Genomic DNA, 5,907 nt, shown 5'->3' with positions numbered 1-5,907 from the left:
GATGCGTTAAGACCCATCTATTTCCCACCAAATCCACTGCTACTGATCCAGTCTAAGGGCCATCAGCTCTCTTTTGGTTTTCTATAATAGTTATCTGACTAGATTATTTTCTGGCTTCATGCTTCTTCTGTTTGCCATGTTATAAAGAGAGATCACTTTTTTCACCCAAATTTTATTTGACCATATCACAAATGGTGTGATGCTGAAAGATTGACATTGGACTGTTAACTTCAATGTTGGTGGATCAAGCCCACCAGTCACTCCTCAGAAACTATTTAGGGTTGCTATAAGTCACTACCAACTCATGACACTTTACAACAACAATGCCACATATTATACACCTGAGCAAAACTCTTTAGTGGCTCCCCATTGAATTTAAACTGTATTCTAAAACTTGTTACACGCATTTTACACATGTGCTCATTTTATCTGCCTAATGTTTATGATGAGTCAATGTACTCATGGTCTGATATAGAGATAAAATTTACATAAATCATATGACTTTGACCTAACCATTAAGTTTTCTATCTATTTCTTTATTTGTAAAATTAGTCATTTTTATTAAGTAGTAAGCAACATGTTTATGGATTCAAATTGTTTTGTATTTGTTTTCATTATCACTGTAATGCTTATGAATTATAATTCTTGAGCACATATTGTTTGCTGACTATTCTGTTAGGCTGGTCCTTCATGATATTTTCTTATCGTCTCAAATGCACAAATGATACTCACAAATCAGAAGAGTATTTTAGGTTAATTGGGCCAACCACATTCATGGTGATTTCTCTATGTCCTTCCAGAAAGAGACATGAGCATTATAATTGGCCACTTGGTACCAGAATAGTACTTGAAAATGCTCTTTGATTTTAGCAGCATATCCCAAAGGGATACTCAAGCTTATATGTTCTCCCAGTATTGTTACCACTAGGAAGACCATTTTTGTCAAATGAGTAGAAGGCACTTTGTATCCTAAGGTAATAGGGGAAATTTGGGGTTTCATGTGAAATTCAAATGGAATGTGTATTAATAAGTACTGTGCTTAATAACTCTGGGGATAAAAGGACAATAAATCCCAATATAGATAAAAATTTTTACTTCATGAAATACAATAACATTTTCTATACTTCATGAAGTAGAATAAGGTTTTCTTTCCTATAATAAGTTATGAAGAAAGGTAAAGTCTCCCCAAATGGCTTCTCTTAAGGCCTTATTTCCTCATGTTGTGAAGCAAGGAATTAAATGTGCAGCTGATGTGTGCCTAATGTGTTTATTCTCATAAACCCTTGGCTACTATGGAGCATTGCTGTCTCTACTGTTATCATTCAGGGACGGTGCTAGTTCTTAGAGTAGACCAATGTGTAGAAAACTTAAAAATGGGTCAATATTTATATAACTTCAAAACTATTCTTTTCCTGTATTAGACAGATACTAGCATAGAAGCTCCTTGAGAGAGGCAGTGCAATTATATGAGGGGGTCTTCAAAAAGTTCATGAAAAATAGAATTGAAAACTAATGAGATATTTCCAGGGGTTTTTTGAAATTCCCTGAGATATCACTTTGAGATAGTACAGTATATTCATCATTAATATTTGATTTTAGAAATACTTGATTAAGGTAGCAAACTAAATTGTACATAGAACAGGTGCATTAGGTTTGAGAGCAACTGAGAGATCAGAGAGGTCAGCTTCTCTCTGTGTTACCACCTCCAGAGCCAGCTACTTATAAAGGAGTCTTCCTGGTGAAGGAAGAGGTATGATCGATGGGGTAGAGATGTTTTGTGAGAACACTACCAAGCATCTTTTGAATCCAATAAGGACTGCAGCTAGCTTTAAATTCACCAAGTCATGGCCAATAAGCATAATTCTAAAAAGAATTATGAATTCTTACATAATTCATACGTATGTAAGAATATTGCTAAATATGTTGTTGTTCTTGTGTGTCATGGAGTCAGTTCTGACTCATAGCGACCCTGTACAGGGTTTCGGAGGCTGTAAATCTTTATGGGAGCAGAAAGCCTCATCTTTCTTCCCTGAAACAGCTGGTAGTTTTGAATTGCTGACCTTGAGGTTCGCAGCCCGATTTGTAACCACTACGCTACCAGAGCTCCTTCTACTAAATAAATATGAGGGGACTTCAAAATTTCATGGAATCATGGAATTAAAAGATAATGAGTTTTTCCATAATTTTTTAGAAGTCCACTCATATATAATTTATAGCTTTTCATTATTCTTTTTATAAGGAAGCTTTGGAAAGACTATTTTTGATATTAGTGTCAAGAAAGGTAATATGTTACCTGGTTCTTTGGTTTCAGGTTTTCATTTTAGTCTTGTGGATATTACTAATTGTGCTGTCTTGGTGTGGCCTGGTAGGATAAGCACTGGGCTTAAAAACCACAAGCTCAGTGGTTCAAACCCACCAGCAGAGGGGAAATGCATTGGAGACTTCTTAGTCATAACTAACCACCTTGAGAAATGTGTCACTGGGCTTGGTGTTTTAGGATCATAGTCTCAGGAGAACATCTAAGTAAATTGGCATAGCATTGGCCATGAAGACAGTATTTTACATCTTACTTAACTGAGTAGTGACTAGGGTTTAAAAGCTATGAGTGGCCATCTAAGATGTGACTATTGACTTTTCCCAATCTGGAGAAAAACAAATGAAGAAAACCAAAGACTGAAGGAAACAATTAGTTTTAATGACTAAAGACCATGTGAAGCACAAGCTTGAGTCCAGAAGAACTGCATGGTGCTCAGCTACACTAATGATCTCACTGATCAGAATCATAATAACAGAGTAGGGGAAAATGTAGAATAAAATTCTAAATCATAAAACAGACCAGACTTACTGGTCTGATAGAAATTGTTAGAACTCCCAAGATTCTGGCCTTTTGTCACCTTTCAAACTTGTAACTGAACCCATCCCCAGATCAACCCTAAGTCAAACAAAAGACAGGTTATAAATTGAAGAAATAAAAGAAAATCTATAAAGTGTGCAAAAGTACATAGACAGAGAACTGTCAGAAATGCAAACTGGATTCAGAAGATGATGTAGAATGAGGGATACCATTGCTGATGTCAGATGGATCTTGGCGGAAAGCAGAAAATACCAGAAAGACTTTTACTTGTGTTTTACTGATTATGCAAAGGGCTTCAACTGCATGAATCATAACAAACTATGGATAACATTGCAAAGAATGTGTATTTCAAATCAGCTAATTGTGCTTATGAGGAACTCATGCATAGACCAAGAGGCAGTTGTTAGAACAGAACAAGGGGGATACTCTTATGGTTTTAAAATAAGGAAAAGTGTGTGCCAGACTTGTACTCTTTTAACATGCTTATTCAATATGTATCTGAGAAGCTGGATTATATGAAGAAGGCTATGACATCAGGACTGGAGGAAGACAACAAACTGTGATATACAGATGATAATATCTTGCTTGCTGGAAGCAAAGGGGACTGATTTACTGATGAAGATCAAGGACAACAGCTTTTAGTATGGATTGCACATCCGTGTAAAGAAAACAAAAATGATTACAATTGGACCAATAAATACCATTTTTTGATTGTACTTGTCCAAAACTTCATTGTTCTTGGATTTACAATAAAAATTCATTAAAGAAGCAGTCAGGAAATCAAAGGACATATCACATTAAGCAAATCTTCTGCAAAAGACCTTTTTAAGTTTACAAGAGCAAAAATATCAGTTTGAGGACAAAGGTGTGCCTAACCTAAGCCATGATATTTTAAATACATGTAAAAGTTGGACAGTCAATAAGGAAGACTGTAGAAAAATGGACACATTTGGATTATGGTGTTGGAGAGAATATTAAAAGCAACATGGGTTGACACAGAAACAAACACATCTTGTAAAAAGTATTGCCAGGATGCTTCTTGGAATCCAAGATGGCAAACTTTCATCTCTTATGCTTCAGACATGTTATTAGGAGTGACCTGTCCCTGGAAGAGGACATCATGTGTGGTAAAGTGGAGAGTCAGCAGAAAAGAAGACCTTAAAGGAGATGAATTGACACAGTTGCAGCAGTACTGTGTTCAAATGTAAGGATAAAAATGCAAGACTGAACAGTGTTTCTCTCTGTTGTACATAGGATCACTCTAAGTTGGAATTGACTTGAATGCACTTAGCAACAACATATCAACATAAAGTAAGCATTAATACCTATGAGAAACATATTCCTTGAAACAATCAACTATAGACAATCTAAAGGGCAGCATTTGCTCAAAAGCAAAGTTCAGTGACAGAAGAGAATGGAAGCAGTGTCCAAGGCAGGAAGTAGGAAGAGTACTGTTACATTGACTAGAATTACAACTAATGTCAGGAAACAAAATCTATATGAATTGCTGAATGAAAAACTAAGAGGCTCTGTAAGCTTTCACCCAAACCACAATTAAAAAAACAAAACAAAACAAAAAATCCTTTTCTTATGTGTAATATAATAAGACACGCTGATATCCTTATTCAACCCACAGACTACAAGCTTTCATTACATGCACAATAGAACAGGAATCCTGAGGTATCCTTATTTATCCATTCAATTAAAAAAAATATTCTGAAACATTGAAGTTTAAATGGGTCTAATTAAGTAGATCTAGGGATTGTGTTTGGAGTCCTGCTGTGGCGCTGTAGGTTAATGTGCTGGACTGCAGTCATTTGACTCTCAAGGTGAGTGGTTCAAGCTCACCAGTCACTCCTTGGAAACTCTATACAGGGTTGCTATGGGTCAGAATTGACTCAACGGAACTCAACAACAACAACAACAACAGTGATTATATTATTTCATTTTAGCTAGCCCTCACAAAATGAACAGTAACTTAAAAAGCTTCCTTCAGAGAATTTGTGAATTGAAGATAATGTTAATAATGTAAGCACAAGAAAACAAGAAAAGGCAGAACTGACTCTTGTTAATTATAATAAGTTAAAATAATTAACCTGGCATTTGAAAACAAAGTTTGATTCATTCTTTCATAATTTCTCTTTTTCTCATTTTTTTAGAAGTTCTATTTGGAAATATTATTTCTATTAAATAGGTAGGCCAAATATATCATTTATAAATAAATATGAACATATTGGGATATGGTCAAATGTTCATATAAAATTGGCTTGGAAATGTGAAGCAAATATACAAAAATGAGACTTAGTGACTGAAAATGTAAAATATAAAAGGAATATGGAATATGAAGAAATAATATAAATGAGATAGAAGACAAAAAGGAAGACTAAGATTTTCTACCTAAAAAATAGAGTAGAACTGAAATAGTACCCTAAAAGAGTTTTTGAAGATAAGAATGATGAAGGAGAAAATAGAAAAAAAAATAATAAAAGAAAGGAATAGTTACTGCAAGATAAAACTTGGAGCTTTTAAAGGAATAGTTTCTGCAAGAGAAAATTTTGGAGCTTTGGTAGTCATACCCTGGGTACAGTTGGAAAATGTTGGGATTGAAAACAAGTACATGTGAAATCAGGAAAATATGAAATTATACAGAATACAACTCCCAGTTTTTAACATCTAGGGTTTTAAATGCTTTCTCATATGTGATCTCACTTGAATTCATATACTCCCAGTGAACTAAGAAAGGCAGATAGAGTTCTGTAGGTGATGATTTTATTTAAACTTGTCAGTATTGAACAAAGATCAGAATCAATGTCTTCTGATCTAAGCAGCTTCTGGAGATATGATTTGTTGAAATGCCCTTGACAATTACAACCTTGAAATATGAAGGGATCTTAAATGACACTTTCCCCAACCCTCTTTGGGTTGTTTTGAGCAACTTCTCATTTAACAATAACTATGGCATTGAATTTTCCTTTAGAATAGAAAATTATAGATTTTTACCATTATAGTGACTCAATTTGATGGTCAACAACAACAACAACAACAACAACAAC

This window comes from Chrysochloris asiatica, unplaced genomic scaffold (genome assembly GCF_000296735.1).
Source record: "Chrysochloris asiatica unplaced genomic scaffold, ChrAsi1.0 scaffold00339, whole genome shotgun sequence".
Classification (NCBI taxonomy): Eukaryota; Metazoa; Chordata; class Mammalia; order Afrosoricida; family Chrysochloridae; genus Chrysochloris; species Chrysochloris asiatica.
This window is presented reverse-complemented; position numbering follows the sequence as displayed.